General features: G+C 40.7%; 1 protein-coding gene across 5 annotated transcripts in view; it reads right to left on the minus strand.

The window, feature by feature from the left end:
• RFWD3 (ring finger and WD repeat domain 3) overlaps positions 1–18,953 on the minus strand; it is a 948,792-nt gene that overhangs the window by 773,638 nt on the left and 156,201 nt on the right. The window lies entirely within an intron of this gene.

Genomic DNA, 18,953 nt, shown 5'->3' on the forward strand with positions numbered 1-18,953 from the left:
TTGACAGACAATTCAAATGGAGATTGGGTCAAAGATTGTAAAAATCTAATTCAGATCCCATGGGGGGATCTTTAAAAGGAGGTCTAAGAATAAAGGTTCCCCTTATAAAAAAAGGCCTTACAAAGTTTGGAAGATGCTAAAGACAATTTATTTATTCCAATATTAATATTTGAAAAGGCAGAAAACTGGACTTTTAACAGCTGAAGAACTGGCACCTTCATTAAAAAGTCTAGCCAAAAATTCAACAACTTTAGGTACTGGCAATTGGAGAAGCCATGCCGTCAGCTTTAGGCTTAAAATGTCTGGGTGTATCAGATCTGTCAGATGAGAGAGGAGGTCTGGATTTCGATCCAGAATCCATGGTGGGCGAATCACATGCAGTCAGAGAAAGGTGAACCAAATCTGATGAGGCTAATGATGATGACTGTGCTGTTCAATCAAGATACTTTCTGAAGCAATTTGGGGATTAGAGGTACTGTGAGAAAGGCATGGAGGAGACCTTTGGGCCAATTGTGGAGAAGATCATCTCCTGAAGACTCCCTAGGTGGGGGTGGGATCAAGACAAAGCACATGCTGCACTTGCTGTTGAGGTGAGATGTGAAGAAGTTGCAGCAAGGTTGGCCCCATCGACAGAATATCTTTTCCACCATCTTCATGTTGAGTGATCACTCATGAGGCATCAGAATGGACCTGCTCAACTTGTCTGCTACTACACTGGGTTTCCCCAGAATTTGCTTTGCTGTCAGAAATCAATTAGATGAGATCGCCCATTGCCACACACTCAAATATTCTCGAAACAAGGGGTAACATTGGCTCCTCCTTGTTTGTTGATGTACCAGACCACCGACATTGTCCATCTGAATCACAATAGTCACGGATGGGAGTGTGTCTTTGGAGGCCTGCAAAGCTAGGACAGCTCTCATTTCCAAGATACTGATATGCATATTAGCCTCTTTGGGGATACCATGTGCCTTGGACCGTCTTTCCCAATACGTGCCCCCATCCACCCAATTTGGGAAGCATCCATGATAACTATGGCCTTGGGTTGCAGGGAAACGAAGGGGCAACCTTGCCTTATCTGATCAGAGTAAATCCACTGTAGGAAGTAATTTTTGGAAACTTGAGTTATGTTGATTTGGGTAGACAAAGGCTGGTAAAGGATAGACCATCGAGTCGTTAGGGTCCAGTGAAAAATTCTCATGTGACAAAGGAACCAAAACTGTCGCCACAGACATCGACTCCAATGCTTGAAATATCAACCAGGAAGAAAGAGAGACAGAACAACTTTGGATTATATTTTTGACTTGAAACTGTATGATTTGTATCCTTGGTAAAGGAAGAAAGACTGTCACAGTTGCTGTGTCGTACAACTCTCTGATGAACTGCAAAATTTGAGTTGGTTCTAGCTGAGATTTGTTGTGATTGATTGTAATGCCCACATAAGAGCATAATTTTAGTACATAATCTTGTGCTTTGATCAACTGATGCCTGTTCGGAGCGGTTATGAGCCACTCGTCCAAATAAGGAAACACCCAGAATCCTTCCAGTCTCAAGTGAGCTGCCACTACTGCCATGCAATTGGTGAACACATTGGATGCTGCGTTTAGACCAAACAGCAGAGCTCTGAATTGGTAGTCACTGGTTCCCAGCCAGAAGCATAGAAATCTTTTGGATCATCTGTTCATTTTATTATAATAGTACACATCCTGAAGCTCTATCGATAACATCCAGTCGTCCTTGTGCAGAAATAAAATGGACTGAACCGTGACCATCGAGAACTTGGTGTACTGAACTGACTTCTTCAGATTGCGGAGATCCAAAATTGGTCTCCAGTCCCCTGCTTTCTTTGGCACTAAAAAAAAAAAATCTTGAGCAAGTTCTGGACGCTTTCAGGTATGGGGGGACTTCTTAGATGATTTTTGTCTAGCAGCTTCATTATTTTTAGTAAAGCTGCTTTCTTCTGATTCTGTTGAACATTGGGAATTTTGTTTACTGTTAGGGGAGGAGAAAGGGTATAGTATAACATCTGGAAATAATTCTCTGCACCCATGAATCTTTTGTAATCTAGCCAAACTCGCTGCTGCAGGGTTAAACAATTCCAACTGTCTCCAGTGATGGACAATCGGGCCTCCTTTCAGGAGCGCTAGAAGGATCGATTACAGAAAGTGTCTCTGGACTCTTGGTTTTGCAGGCCTCCTCTGCTTCTGGTGTGCACACTTATGCAACCCAGCTTATTGTATGTTTTTTAATCCCCCCCCCCCCCAACAGATTTGTTTTTCAATTGAATTGTACAGGTTATAGGTCAAATTAAAGGTGGGAAAAGTTTTGAAATGATTTATTGTGGTCTATTTTTTACAACACAAAAACCTGGCATTTTAACAGGGGTGTGTAGACTTTTTATATTCTTCCCAAATCTGTCCAACAACCTAGACTCCCTGTTAGGGGGATGAACAGAGGAATTTTGTTCTGCAAGCTCCTTTTTCTTGGTCGCTGCTATGACCATGGCATCAACCAGTACTCCTTTACCCAAACATCCCTATCCTTTGGTGGTGCCAGGATCCCGTATGGTCTCTTGGGGATCAGCTCAGTGGAGTAAGGTTCCTTCCATGCCCGTCAATAGATCAAATCAATATGCTTACTGGTAGGCGGATTCACACAGGAGGTAGATGGGCCAGCCCCAAAGTCTTCCAGGAATGCAGATTCCTCTTGGGAAGGGTTGTCCGATGACCAATCGCCCCTTTGCTTCAGGATCTCTAGTATGGTTTCCAAATGAGATGTCATCAGTTTGTGATCATGGGGACCTTTCCCCTTTATCAAAATCAGTATCTTCTGTGACAAACTCCTGAGGAGAGTCTAAGTGCCTCCTTTTGCACATTGTCTTCCAAAGAATTTCTAAGTGGGGGGGGGGGCCAAAGATGTTTTAGATCTACCCTGCGGGATATCCTGGAGACTTTGAGCTGGCTGTCCCTGTGGTATGGGAAGTTGAGGCCCCAGATGCAAATACAACTGGGTCTAGGAAGTAAGATCCAAGGAAGGTGGCTACATTCTCTCTCTTGAATCAGAAAAAACTCTCACCACTACCGCAAAAGCAGAACGACTTGGAGAGAAGGAAACCAACAGCTCTGAGAAATCATGTTTCTGAATAAATCAGCTCCTTCTGACACTAAGGCAAATCACTCGAAGCAGAAGTTGGAGCAGAGTTGTCCAGGGCTGAGGGTCTGAGGAGCAGAGAGGGCTCTGACAATCGCTGGTCAACTGCATCATCCAAGATCTGGTGCAGACGCTATGACTCCAAGAGACATCTGGCTCTGACGTGCTCAGAGCCACTCCACTCGGAGACGGTACCTGCATAGAAAATACTAGGGTCTTCTGATTTGATGCACATGGATCCAGGATCCTTGGATTCAAGTGTTCTGAAACAGAATGTCGTACAAGAGGAAACAAAATAGGTGGGGTAGTACTAATAAAGGTCTCGGACCCAATGGGGTACAAGCCGGGAGTACCCCCAATTGTATTTACATAGAGAGAAATTTCCTCATCATCCTACTCGCATCTGCTTTGGTCAGCATCTGGAGGAATGACACAAGGAAGCAATGGATGAAGTCCTAGAGTGGTTAACATCCTTCCAGGAAAGGAGATGGGAAGATATCTGATCCAAAGTCGATGGAGACTGGATCTTAGGAGACCTGTGTTTGTTTTTCTTTGGAATGGATCCGAAGGACTCTGACATTACATAGTAGATTTTGAATCCGAATTAGTCTAATCAAAGTTTTTAGTCTTCGGATTCAATTGAATCAGATACGATGGATTGGATACCTTTAGAGGTGTCTCCAAATTCAGAGCACAGCTCAGACCTGAAGAACCTTAAGGGTCCAATGTAAATTTCTTGGATTCTTTGCTTTCACCTTTCTCAGGAGTTTGAGCCCCAGATTCTGCATCAATCCCCTTAAAATCAGTTTTTATGATCAATAAGGGCCTTTGGATTAAAGTCCTTACAAAAACTGCATGCAGAGTTCAGATGGGCCAGGCCTAAACAATAAATGTACAACTTGTGTGCATCTACAATGGAATGTTATGGCCGTAAGCCTCACATTTTTTTAAAACCCAAAGGTTTTTCGGACACAATTATCACATAAGAGAGGAAGTCTCAGACATAATTATCAAGTAAGACAGGCAAATAAGAGAAGTTTTTTTTTTTTTTTTTTTTTTTTAAACTACACATAGTTATAAAAAGGTGGAAAGTATTACCAAACAATGCTAACTTACAATTTTACAGGAAAGGGAAAAAAAAAGAAAGAAAATACCAACAATGTATGCTGTAGATGCACTAAAAAAGTGAAGTAAGGGCAAGAGAGGATGCATTCAAAAGGAGGAGAAAGTTAAATCTATAAATCTTTAACTCACTGAAATGAAGTTCTAACTTGAAAGCTAGTGAGCGACCACATCCATACGCAAAGGCAGCAAACAAGATCTCGGGCATAGTAGGGGACTAATGCTTTATGGATAAGGGAAGAGCCTGAAAGTTTTCAGTGTTCCAGAAGCTGGAAACAGTGGATGGGTCAGACCTGAACCCATTTTTGAGAGATGAATGAAAATGACATCATCGTATCCTTAATTTTAGGTTAGATAATGCCTGTAGGTACATCTGTTGATTTGGGGAAATCGTTTCCATCTGGAAGGCTGAACTTCGTTTGATAGGCATAGTTTTGTGTGTTTGTTCTAAATTAAGATGATGGGGGTACATTGAATATGAATTTAGTTTTTTTGTTTGAGGGCTTTTAATAAAACAAAGTCTTAAGGTGACAGACTCAAATGGAGACAAGAGAAAACTGTACAAAAGTTGGATAAACATATTGTAAAGACAATCATGAACGACAGGCAGGAACAATAGCATTTTATCATAATGAATATGTTATCCATATCATTTTGGGAATGTATATGGCCTTACAGGTATGAAAAACAGGTGTGTAAAATTTTACCTCAACAGTAGATGTCCCTCTCTTCACTGTTGCAGTATTCATTACATTAGGGATCCTCTGCCAAGGGTAGCCTGATGTCTGGTCAATATACCAAAGCCTTTAGATTGCTTTAAGGTATGCTGTATGTCACACCCATGCTCCTCAAAAAGCATAGGGCATAACGGTAATGTCCAGATGTACCATCCTCAGAACTGAGAGCCCCAGTAGGAACACCAGTCAAAGAAAAAAAAGAGAGGTAAACCAATACATCCAGAAGAGAAATGGACCATGCTGCAGAGGGAGGGAGTAAATACTGCAACAGTGAAAAAAACAACACCTACCGTTATGGTAAGATTTTACACAATTATACTACGTCCTTCCATTTCACTGTTCCAGTATTCATTACATTAGGGAGAGTGCCAAAACTCAAGAAGAAACTTGGGAGGAGAAAGGACCAGCAGAGCCCTCTAGGAAACAATGAAGGATAGCCCTAGCAAAACCAGCTCTATCTCTGGATATTACACTCAACTTGTAGTGCTTGGTAAATGTATGCAAAGAAGTCCAGGTGGCTGCTTCAAGAATACAGTTAATATCTAAACCCTTGACAACAAAAAGAAACAGCTTTTGAAAGCCAAGAGGAAATACTTTGTTGTATACAGCTAATCCTAAGGACCTAGGATGAAAAGAAACAAAGAGCTGGATCAGATCTTCTAATAGTCTTAGTCTTAACCAAATAAAATCTGCAGCACCTTCTCACTGGCAGATTGTGGAGAAGGGGAAAAAAAAAAAAGAGGGCAAATGAATAGACTGATTAACGGACAAACCATTCACCACCTTGGCAAGCAAGAAGGATCAGTGAGCAAGAACTTCTTTTCCTTATAAACAACAAAAGAGGAGGACAAGCCATAACAGCCCGATGCTCAGACACCCGTCTGGCAGAACTAAGGACCAACAAAAATACAGTCTTTCATGAGTAATATTGCAAGGACACAAACTGCAGGCTCAAAAGAAGCCAGAGTCATTTTTTCCAAAAAAAAATAATTAATTAATTAAAATTCCAGGAAGGAGGGTCAGACTTTCTTGGAAGCCTAATATGAAGGCCACCTTTAAGAAATTGTTTAGATTCAAATCTAGAAGCTAAAGGAGAAGATAAAGACAGACAAGCAGATAGATGATAATTGGGCCTTAACAGAAGAATAAGCCAACCCAGCATTGAGCAATTCACACAGGAGACAGATTATAGGTTCATACTAGGCTATCTGCCCTGAGGCAATTATAAGCCTAGCCCGATTCTGTATGGCTTATGCCACCCCTCGATTTGAGTATACTGTGCCCTTTTTAAGGTTTAGTTTACTGTGCCTCTGTCTAATAGTGACACGGGAGTAATCCCTGGGACAAACCTACAATCCCCCATCCACCTATCGAGATTCTTCTTGAAGAGATTCAGTGAGGTGCTCTGCCTCATATGAACTGGAATTCTATTCCAGAGCGAAGGGAGCCCCTGGGTTATGAACCTGTCCCTCCAGCAAGTTCTATTTATTTCTGTGCTGAGGTTCAAGTCCCTCGAGCGTGTGGCTCTAAGGGATTTAGATTTACTGAGGTGGAGCATGTCCATTAATTCTGGATTTGACATAGCTTTGTATGTCAGGCATAGATCACCTCGAAGTAGGTGGTATGCAACTGAGTAGAGCTGGAGGTTTTTTTAACAGAGCAGCATATGGCATCTGTTTGAGACCCTTGATCCTCTTGGTGAGATACTTTTGGGGTCTTTCTAATTGCTGCAGGTGTCGGGTAAGATACATCCCAAAAGGGGCATTGTATTCTATGATGGGCCTGATGAGGGATGAATAAAGGGGCACGATTACCTCTCTTGATCTAGATGTGAAACCCTTCGTGATGAGGTGGGCTATGTAGAAGGTCTTTCTAACCACTTTGGCAATGTGGTTTTCAAAGGAAAGATTGCTATCAACTTGGGTCCCCAGGTCCCTAATAACTTTCTCTGTACTTAATGGGTTGGGTTTCTGCCTATGTGGTAATTTGTGGGCACATTGTTTTTGCCAAAGGGTATGACTATACATTTTTTGGCATTTAGCTTTAAACCATGGCGCTGGCACCAGTTATCTGTCTCTGTGAGACCTTTTTGAAGGATGTTTGTGTCAGCTGGAGAGTTGATTATGGCACCCAGTTTGCAGTCGTCTGCGAACTTGGTGAGCCATAGTCCTCCCACGTTTGCCTGTACCTCGGAAAAGTATATACCGAACAAGAGTGGTCCCAGGACAGAACCCTGTGGGATGCCACTTGTGACCGGTTTCGAGTCTGACATGGCTCCAGCAACTCTCACTCTGTGGGTTCTGTCTTTGAGCCAGTTTGCGACCCATCTTGTGACATAGGGGTTTATATTTAAACTGGATAGCTTATCTACGATGCCCGAGTGGGGTATTGTGTCAAATGCCTTTGCAAGGTCCAGATAGGCTGTGTGGACTACCTTCCCTTCATCTATGGCTTTGGTGACTGTTTTGAAGAAGTCAACCAGGTTCAAAAGGCAGGATCTGCCCTTGACAAAGCCGAACTGGGTAGGATCTAGTGTCTGTAGGTCCCCAATGTCTTTGTTTATGAGCTCCATGATGATCCTCTCCATAGCCTTGCAGGCTAAGCTAGTCAGGCTTATGGGGCGATAGTTTCCAGGGTCCGTAGAGGCTCCACCTTTGTGGAGTGGGACCACTGTTGCTGTACGCCATTCTGTGGGCACATATCCTGTAGTGAGGCTGAGATTGTACAGCTGTTTTATTTGAGGGATTAGTTCCTCTTGGAGTTCATGTAGGACGCAACCTGGGACGCCATCTGGTCCCATGGAAGCAGTGTTTTTTGCTTTGGAGAGGGCAGCCTTCACCTGGGCATCAGAGATGTTTGGGAGGCAGCCCTCTGCTGGGATAGATACCTGCTCTTTTTGGGGGGGGGGTGTGGAAAAGTTTGCAATGAACCTGTCTGCCGGGATATTGGCAATGTCTGTGGGTTCAGTGTATTTTTTGTCGTTTAGAATCAACTCAGAACAAGTCTGGGAGTTGCATCCCAGGTTTCTAACATAACTGAAAAAAGCCTTATGACTGTCTTTGGTGTCCTGTGCAATTTTTCTCTCGAAGCTGGCCTTGGAGGATTTTATGAGGGATCGTAATTTTTTGCTAGTACTGATCAGAGATGCCTTCCCTATTAGGGATTTTGCGCTATCATGTAGTAGCTTCCTCCTTCTGTTGTACAGTTTATTTATGGCAGGGGTCCACCAGACTGGACGCCTGCCTTTGGATGATTGGGTCTTGGTTTGAACCAAAGGAACATACACAAAGTGGATCCAGGTTACAAAAAAGACACCAAACAGAAAACATCTTCCATTTGGATAAGTAGGATTTCCTAGTATTTGGTTCCCTAGTCTCTTGCACGACCCTAAGCACATCCTCAGAAATAAAGGGAATATGTGGACTCAAAATCCTATCACCCACAGTGTCAGTTGAAGAGTGGTCAGTTGGGGATGGATGAGAGATCTCTTGTTCTGTATCAGTAGATCCAACCTGTGAGGTTACTTGTGAAGACTGCCCTTGGCTAAATGCAGAAGAGGAGGGAACCAATGCTGTCTTGACCAAAAGGGAGTCACCAGCAAGATTCTGGGAGCATCCTGTTGAATTCTGGACAGGACTTTTGGGATGGGGAAAGGGGAGGTAAAGCATAAAGAAACATCCCCTTCCAAGAAAAAGATAGGGAGTCACCCAACAAGATTTTGGGAGCATCCTGTTGAATTTTGAACAGGACTTTTGGAATGAGGGAAAGGGGAGGGAAAGCATAAAGAGAACATCCCCTTACAAGCCAGAGGACCTGGGACTCTGGCACAAAATAGAAGAGGCTGTCTGTTCAGAGGGTAGGCAAAAGGATCTTTTTGAGGATTACCCCAATGGTGGACAATGTCCAGAATACAACCCTGCGAAGCATTCTGCTCTGAGTGCCTGTCACAATGTTTTGACCCAAGGGAATGCAAAACTACCTGAAGAGTCGCACTAGATAGCAAGATCCCACACTAGGAGTTCCAACTGGCAAAGATAAGATCTTGCCCATCCCCCCTTGTTTGTTTATATATCATATCACAGTGGTGTTGTCTGTAAATACCTTGAGAGGTCCTGGGGGGAGAATAGAGGAAGAAAGGCCTGAAGTGCCATAAGAGCTCTCATCTCGGACACTGATGTGCTTTTTCTGTTGAAGAGGTGGTCACACCCCCTGCACCTTTAGGGAGTCAAAAGCTGCTCCACATCTGAAGCGTATTGAGAGGGAAGAGAGGAATGGAAAATGAGCTCCGGATTTAGAGAAAACTGCTGGATCCACCAATAAAGTTCCTTCTTGAAACAAGGTACAAGAGGAACTAGACTTTCCAGTGGATGTGCACGTTGAAGCCCAACTGACTTCAGAAACCACTGAAACTTTCTCATGTGAGGTTTGGACAGAGGGGGCATAGGGATGGTGGATGCCATTAACATCAGTGCTTGCAGATATTCCCTGGCTCTTAAATAGGCCAAAGGAAGAAGAGTTTGAAAGAAGGAAATGAGTGTTAAGACCTTGGGAGGAGGCAGGGATGCCAACATTGGCACAGTCTGTACCTTGCACTCCAGAAAAACAAGGTTTTGAGAAGAAGGTGTCAGAAAACACTAAGTTTATTACAAATGTCAGGCTTTACAAAAGAGAAATGGCAAAGTGAAGATTTTGCAACAGAATCTCTGGAGAGGATGGCTGAGCTAAAAGGTTGTCCAAGTAAGAAAATACTTGGATCCCCTGAACCCCGCAAAAAAACAAATCACAGGAGTGAAGCATTCGGTGAAAACCCTTGGCAGTAGAAAAGCCAAAGGGCAAAACAGAGAACTGAAAATACCAGGAGGCAGAGAAACATAAAAACTTCCTGAAAAGGGGATGGATCAGGATCGGCAGATAAGCATCCTTCAGATCCAGAAACACCATATAAGCCTGAGGAAGCAAAAGAGAGAACGAAGTCTGAAGGGTCAACTTCTGAAAGTGCCCTCCTTTTGAATAAGTCGATGAAAGAGGTCTAGAATTGGTCTCCAAGTACCCTCTTTTCTGGGTACTAGAAACATCCTAGAGTAAAAACCTCTCCCCCCTTTGGGACACAGGCACCTCTTGAATAGTACCCTGAGTCAAAAGGACCAGAAGCACCTGTAAAAAGGAGGAGAGTTGTTCCTGAGGGGGGCTGAGGAATACCCATAAAAGAGGGAAGGAATTTCCAAACCATGAAATACTCCTGGTGAACAATGGACAGGACCCAGGAATCCTAAGTAATCTGTAGCAAAACAGGAAGAGAGAGAGGTGAAGAGAAAGAGGAAAGTGGCTGGGAAGAATAGGATAGTGACACAGCACCTGGTTTATCTGGAAAAGGAAACTTCTGAGGCACTGAAGTCTGAGTAGCCTTAGCAGGAAGCGCCCACTTGCCACCCATTTTACCCTTAGCAGGAGGGCAAGACTGCCTGTGAATAAAGGCTGGCTTATTGGGGTAGTTTCTCTGAAATTTAGGCACAGGAGAGACAAACACAAGTTTAAAGTTCCTGTAAATCCTTGCCCGTATCCTGAAGGAATGCAAGCATAGCAGCAGCAGTTTCACCAAACAAGTGTTGATTATCAAGAGGGGCATCAATCAAATTAGCCTTGATACCATAAGGCAAAGGTTGAAACTGAAGCCAAGAATATCTCCTTATCACTGACAAAAGCAGCAGCTGTAGAAGACGCATCTGCTGCATCATAACTAATGATGAGAACAGCCCTAAAAGCCAAGGTAGCAGAGGTATAAACCTTCTCGCCAAGCCTTTCCATGATCCTGTTATCATTATCACAGGACAGTAACTTGGGAGAAGGAAGCAACTGACAGCGCTTTGTCAAAAGCTACAGACACCATCGAGTGGTCAGCAGAAGGACAAGTGTACAAAAATGTGTAGTCTTTAAACACCCTATAGAAGCTATCAAGCTTTCTTAGGAGCAGCGGGCTGAGAGTCTGGAGCCTTAGAAGCATTGGAAAATTCATCCAACAAGGCAGCCAGAACAGGAGGAACAGCAGAAGATTTAGGAGAAGCTATCTGCAGCAGCTCATAATAGCTTTTATGTACCTCAAAAACCAGAGTACAGCGCCATTTAAAGAACTCCATCATCCTGGAGATGGTGCCCCAAAAAAAAAAACCTCTTCAAAAGGGAGTATCAGGACTGGTGGAGTCCTCTTCCTCTGATCCATAGCCAAAGGAGAGAGAATCTGAGAAATGCAAGTAAGGGATTCCTCTTCTAAATCCAGCTCCTCCTCAGAGAAACCCTGTTCCCTGTGTCTTTTTAGGGGAGTAAAGGAACAAGTAGGGGTTGGAACAGAAATTCCCTGAGGAGGTTTCAATGCCATCAATGCACTAAACAAGTCCCAATGAAGGACAGCCATTCACTCTGTGGATCATTAGGAGCAGGAGCAATATGTTTAGTCTTTTGCTTTTTCTTCAAAGGGGATGTCTGCCATACAGTCTGCCTTATAAAATTTGGAAGGCTCTGCCCCAGGACGGCATTCAATAATGGCAGTAGGAACAACTTCTCTGGCTAATGTTTAAGGATCACCCCTAGGCCCCTCGAACATAATCAGCTGTCATTCCCCTGAACATCCAAAAAGGATGTCTGCAATACCTCCTCGGACGTGCTTCAAGTCTAATCCCCATCGGCCTCCAACCCTGTTGCGTCAGAGAAATCCAACGATAAAGCCGGGCCAACCCCCAGGCATTCACTCACCTTGGGAGAGACGTCCGGCACAGGCTGACCAGCAGAAGATTCTGGCCTAGGCTTCTTGGCCTTCTTCACAGACGGCTGTCCTTCGAAGCAGGAAATTCCCTATGCTGTCTTTCGCAAGAAGCTTAAGACGCTGGTTTTCAAAACAAAGTGCCAAAGAAGAGAGTCTACTACAAAGTATTTTAGATACAAAGGCCTGACAGACGGACCACGATGTATGGTTCAGCGAGGAGCCAAGGCAAAACAGACCCTGCTCGTGGTGGTCTTTATGGGGAATCTACCTCCCATACTGACATTTACCCTTCTTGGACAACATGAAATTCCACAAACAATATAAGAAAGATGAGCAAGAAAGAACCTCAGTGAGGAACTTACTTGTAATGGCTTGGTGAACCAGCAACAAAAGACATTCAAACCAATGATCAAGAGATGTCATTTGAACTATCGGCAAAGAAGTTCAGAGGATGGCATGTCCAAACGTCACCTTTATGCTCTACGCGAGGAGCATGTGTGCAATGCACAGCATACCTTAAAGCAACCTAAAGGCTTTTGTATACTGGATGAATGTCGGACTGCCCTTGGCAGGGGATCCCTAATGCAATGAATACTGCAACAGTGAAACGGAAGGACAGCAAAAAGGAAAGAGTACTGGATTATATTAAGAAATGCAGAGTGCAAATAGCAATACTGCAGCAGATGCATTTGGAAAGAAATAAGCATGCGAATTTGACAAAGAAAAGCTTTCAAGATGTTTAATAGAATATCAGAGCCAAAGGAAAAGGGGAGTAATTATACTAATTGCTAGAGAGGCTCTAATAGTGATAGAAGATGGAAAAAAGTCAATAATAGTAGATTTGTGGTAATACGGGGCTATTGGCAAGGGAAAAGGTTTACGCTGGTTTGAATTTGTATTCCACCAAAAACTGCTGTAATGGAGCATAAGAAATTTTTGGCAGAAATCAGTAAGACTGCAGCAAGGAATATTACTTATAGGTGGGGGAGTAGAACTTTATTTCCAATAGTGAGGATGTAGCAGGGGACCTAGAAAGGAAAACAAACAAAACAGGCTAGACTTCTGAAGATATCTGGTATGGAAGATGTGAATTCAGTAGTAGGAACTCTGACAGAATTTACATATTAATCCCCAAGGTACAATAACTGGACTAAAATAAGTAGAAATTATATTTCACAAGAACATTTACATTTAATCGAAAGCTTCGACACGCATCCAATAACTATTTCAAACTATGCGCCAACAACCACCAAGAGAAAAATGAGAAAAAGTAATGTAGCAGAAATGAGACACATGATCCTTCTTGCCTACCTGATAAAAAGATAACAAATTTTATTAGAGAGTTATAAAAAATATCTTCAGAAGTTATAGCTAGTGAGTGGGATAAAATGAAAATGGAGTTTAAAAATGGGGGGGGGGATAATATGCATGAGTTTACAAAGACTGCTGTACACAATTTATTTTTTTTTTTGAAAACTCCAGAGCACAAAAGTTTTTTGTACAATGGCTCAGGCAACAGAAAGTAGAAGGGATTGCCAACCTTATGGAGCTTCTAACAAGTAAAATAACCAGAGATCCTGTAGAGGTATTAGAAATATTCTGGGCAATTTATAAAAATCTACATGAAGCAGAGAAATGTGGAAATCAAAAAGAAGTACAAATGGAAATGCTTATGGAAGAATTAAACATGCTAAGGTTAGAGCTAGATGAGGCTCAGTTATTAAAAACAGTTAGGGTAGGAGGAGAGGAGATAAAATGGTGATGTATAACCAAAGGGAAAATCTCCAGAAATAGACGGTATTCCTCTAGAAGTTTGGAAGCTAGGAGGGGAGAAAGGGATGAAGATCTAGAAGGCTTTGTTCAACAGTATTTTAAAAGGAGGAGAAGCACCAACATCCTAGAAGAAAGCAGTGGTGGTTGTAATACCTAAAGATGCCAAAGACCCATAAGATCCAGCTTTATATAAGCCCATTTTGATTCTACACCACTATTATAAAGAGTTTATGTCTATAAGAGTTAAAAGAATTGCAAAGGTGATTCCAAAATTGATAGATATGCAATGTTGTTTTGTGGAAGTGAGGCAAATATTTGAAAACATTAATAGAGAAATGATTATCCAGAGGGAAGCAGAATTTAAGAAAATGCCACTGTTGTTGTGTAATGTAAGTATCTGCATTCTCTGGCACAATAAGGTTAATAAGGAGGATATATGAAGGATCAGAGGCTAACATTAAAGTGGGGGGGTCCTCACTTTAGGTTTCGTTTGAACAAGGAAACTAGGCAACTATATCCTCTATTATACCACTGGCAAACAAAATAACCTTTTTGAGATGCAAAATTAATGAAAATAAAAAAAGGCAAGAGCTGTATACTAAGTACCCACACACGGGTTCAGCAATACCCATATTTATGGAGACATGATAAAATGAAGTACTTAGGAGTATGGGTTCAAAGGGTTTCTGTTAAGGCAGCTAAAGATGTGCAGGAAGAGACTAAACAAAAGATAATACAAAATAACTGAAAAACTGAAAGCTCTGTTTTATGGATATGGATGGCAAGATACAAGCAGTGAAACGTTTTTAGTCACTTTTGTTTTATAGACAAGTCAGGCATATTTTTATCAACCAGAGGAGAAGTTGTGGATAGTAATTAATAAGGAGTTGAATGATTTTTATCTTGGGGGGGGGGCAAAAGTCAAGAGGGATAAGTTGATCCTTCCAACAGAACAAGGTCGTTTGGAATTACATGACTTGAATAAGTATTTCAGAGTCGTACAGTTAAGGTTACAATACATAGGCACAAGCAGAAAGCTATAATTCAAAGTGGAAAGTGATGGCGATGAAATCGGGGGGGGGGGGCTCAAGAAATAAGGACAGACTAGAATTTTAGATGCAGATCCTTAAGAGGAATAACAACAAACATACAGGATATTAGTCAAAGCAGCAGAAAGTATTCCAAGAACTAAGCCAACAAAGGAATAGAGAAATGAGATTCTTCTGATATGGATGACTGCAACTCGCGTGCAGAGAAAAGGCAAGAGTAGGCTGGAATTTACTAGTGAATACTGGTAAAGGAACCAAGGTACTGGGAGCAAATAATTTGAAAGGGAGAGGGAAAGGTAACAGAATGGTAAGAGGCCAAGAATACATTTGGACTGTAGGCTGGACATTCCCTATTAAGGATTGATATCAGAGTATCGACAAAGAAAAAAAATGAATTGGTGGATCCTAGCAGAAAGACCAGCACTAGTACAGTTTCTAGTAGAATCTACAACAAAAGCTGTTAAAAATGGATAATTAGGATGAATATAAAATATGACATGATAACTATAGGAATCAATCAGAGGAGGTTAGAAAGGATTGTGAAGAGAGATTTCATAAGCAATTCACAAAAGAACAATGGGAGTTTATATGTATGCCTCCCAAATATGAAACAAAGTGTAGAAGATTTAGGATATTTGCTTGGGAGGGTTTATATGGGTATTTTATACCCGAAGCAGACTCCAAAATAATTTTCCTCTGGTACATTTCAAACACTGGAGGTGTAACAGGGAAGAATGTGTAACTGGGAACATTTTTTGGGAGTGCAATGAGTTGGCAGATTTTAATTCCTTGCAGACTTCCCCTGTCAGAAGTACTGATTAAGCAAATTGGTGCAACAAAGGAAATAATTTAAGTTGTGTTACAGAATTGGAATTGCCTAGACATAGCAGGGCCTTGCTGAGCTAAATTCTTGTGGCTGCCAGAAAAACAATTACTAAAAAACTGAAATCCAAGTCTAAACCAATTGTACTAGAACTAATGAATATAGTAAGAGATAAAAGAGCCAAGAGTGTGACCTTTAGAACAAATTGCAAAGAAGAAATGGGAATTGTGAGAACAGTACATGCAAAATAATGCTTTGTAGGAGGAATGAGGATTAAATGAAGGTAAAAACTGAATGAGCAAACGTAACATTCAATTGACAATGACCGTAAAGAAGATTACATGCAATGTACAAGGTTTGCAACTGAAAATGTCAACACGGTTTGTTTTCATTTATATAAATGTATGGTACCCTATGTCATAAGTAATTAAGATGTGTATTATTCCATAAAAAATAATAAACCATTAAAGGAATTCATCTGTGAGGGGAAGAGAACAAGAGTTAAGAGAAATAAGACGATCCCTTCCAAAAGAACAAGGTGGTTTAGGATTACCTGATTTTAAGAGATATTTTAGAGCTACACAGTTCAGGCTTGTACACAACACAGACAGAAGGTTATAGTTACAAAAGGAAAGGGATGATGAAGAAGCAGGGGGGAGTTGAAGAAATAAAGAGCAAGTAAGATTTTAGATTCAGATCCTAAAGAACAACATCAAGCATACAGACTATCATCATGGAAGTATTGAATAGAGAAAACTATAAAGCAATTAAAACAAGAAGTGTCACTGTTAAGTACAGAAGAGGGAACAGATCAACAAAAATACTCAAAGATACACGTGATAAAAGTAATGCTCAGTATTATAACAGATCAGGAGTTCTCACGCACCATCACAAATAATAAACAAACTATCAGCACAGGCAGAAAAACAGAGAACATAAACAGATAAATACAAAGGAAAAGTGCAAAATAAGCAATTTACTGATGAACCAAAAAAGTTTTATAGAGAATTTGGAAACAAAGTAAAAGGAATTGAAAGACCACCAAAACAATAAGAAATAGATACCTTTTGGAGATTTATGAAGATCCTGTGGAACATAAAGATGATAAATGGCTAGAAGCAACAAAAAAAGGAATAAGAAGTTCAAAGGTACAGGATATGAAATGGGATGAAGTAACAGCCAGAGAGATTGAAACAAAGTTAAGAAAAGCTGCTAACTGGAAAACCCCAGGCCCAAATGAAGTACCTAACTTCAAGATAAAAGTATCAACTTATTTGCACAAAGATTTAGCCATGAGTAAGAACTATTTATAAGTGCACCCCAAACAGACACCAACCAGGCTAACAGGAAAAACAATGCTCCTACTTAAGGGTGAGCCTGCAAGCGACCTTAACAGTTATAGACCAATGACTTGCCTTCTGACAATGTATAAAACTATACAATGGAATTGATGCTGACATAGTTTATAGTCATTTAGAAGAAAAAGAAAACAAAGTCCACCGCAAGCTAACAGTGCACGTAAATGAGAGATAAAAATCAAAATAAATACAAGTACTGAAACTCGGCTGGATTAACAATAACCATTCGAATATATAATAATAACAAGTTAGCACAGAAATAGCACACAAACAGAAAAGCTTTTATTAACAAGATAAGCATTTTCGCATTAAATCTAATGTTTCAGGACCATACAACTACACTTAACATTTTATATATATAGATTATATATATATATATATATATATATATATATATATATATATATATATATATATATATATATATATATTCAAACTTTTTGATGTTAATGTGGCTACTACCAGGTTAGGAGACTGAATTTGTACTTAAAACTTAGACTTACTGCTCTGTCTACCTGGTTGGACTAAAAAACACGGCTGACACGAATTGTAGATTTGAGTGCTTTCGTTCGCAGCTTTATTGATGCTACATTGAACTTCTTCAGAAATCTACTCATACAGCATTCATAGTTAGTATATATAGTGCTAGGCTTGTGAGCCTTGGTCACATGGGGGTGTGTTTGAGGTTGAAGTTCTCGCATTGCTTTAAACTGAGACATGCTAACACCTTTAACACATTTAGCACATTTAACACTTTTAAAACTTTTAAACACTTTTAACACCTTTAACATAGTGAGGTGGGAGGCCTCGCGTTGCTTCTATCTGTTCCATTTCAACACACATTTAATGTTAAGACTGCCATTCAGCCCTGGGGGGATGTCTGCCCTTAGGTCTATCTGCCATTTCAGCTCCTGAACTTCCAGGTGGGTACTGGAGGTTTGTGTGAAAGAGTAGATTTCTGAAGAAGTTCAATGTAGCATCAATAAAGCTGCGAACGAAAGCACTCAAATCTACAATTCGTGTCAGCCGTGTTTTTTAGTTCAACCAGGTAGACAGAGCAGTAAGTCTAAGTTTTAAATAGATATATATATATATATATATATATATATATATATATATAAAAAAACTAAACACAGTTCAAAATTCAATAACCAATAAAAATAAAACATCCATATTTGCTAAGTAACAATTAAGACAAAGAAGATCATGACCAATCACAAGCTCTAATTCATAATTACAATTTGGCAGTCTGACCGCCATAAGAATTAAAGTAATCTAACTCAAAAAAACGTATACGATCTAATGTATCCATCAAATAAAATTAAAACAATGCATAGTATAATACATTAAAACCCTTGAATAAATACGCAAGTCCATAATCTGGGCAACATCAATATAAATATAGACAAAAATGCTATCACGCAGAAAATATGTTTAGAAACCATATCCTGCCAACCCCACCTGCTCAAAAACCACCAAACGCATTCCTACAAATCCAGACCCTAAATAACAAAACTATAAAAACTCACAAAATAGTCCCCGATTTAACATAACATCATATGGAATTCTGATTAGGTCTCTGCTTGGTGGGGGACGAAACCGCTCAATACTTTTTAGTTTGCTTCTAATAAAGTGACTTTTATATCCATTGGGACCCTCCTTCAGTGGGTTTTTTGCATTCTTGGTTAACATAAGATCACCTTAATCTCTGCAATATTAATACTGGCCTAAGGGGAACATGCTCTAAGTCTGGACCCTCTGTCCACCATAAAACCAATAATCCACTGCAATTCAGATGTCTCTGTGACATTACCAAGATCACCAAGGCGTCCATTATGGAACAATCAATCAATAACTAAAAACATAAACCCATGTGAATTGCCTTCTTTGCTAACATGTTTAGCAAGGGCATTACTCCTGTTGCCTTTCTGAATATAATGAAGGTGCTCCTGGATCCTCATGTTAAGGCTTCTATTAGCTTTCTCTATATAAAAACTACTGCAGGCTGAACAATGGGCTAGATATATCAGGTCCTTGGTATAACAAAAAGCACAAACCTTAAAAGAATACTCCATTCCCGTATCAGGATGGATAAAACAGTTGGTAGTATCAATATTTCGACAAATGCTGCTGTTACCACAGGGTAGCAAAAAAGTACAGTTTTGTACCTACCATAAATGTAGA

This window comes from Protopterus annectens, chromosome 8.part1 (assembly GCF_019279795.1).
Source record: "Protopterus annectens isolate FY-2018-M chromosome 8.part1, PAN1.0, whole genome shotgun sequence".
Classification (NCBI taxonomy): Eukaryota; Metazoa; Chordata; order Ceratodontiformes; family Protopteridae; genus Protopterus; species Protopterus annectens.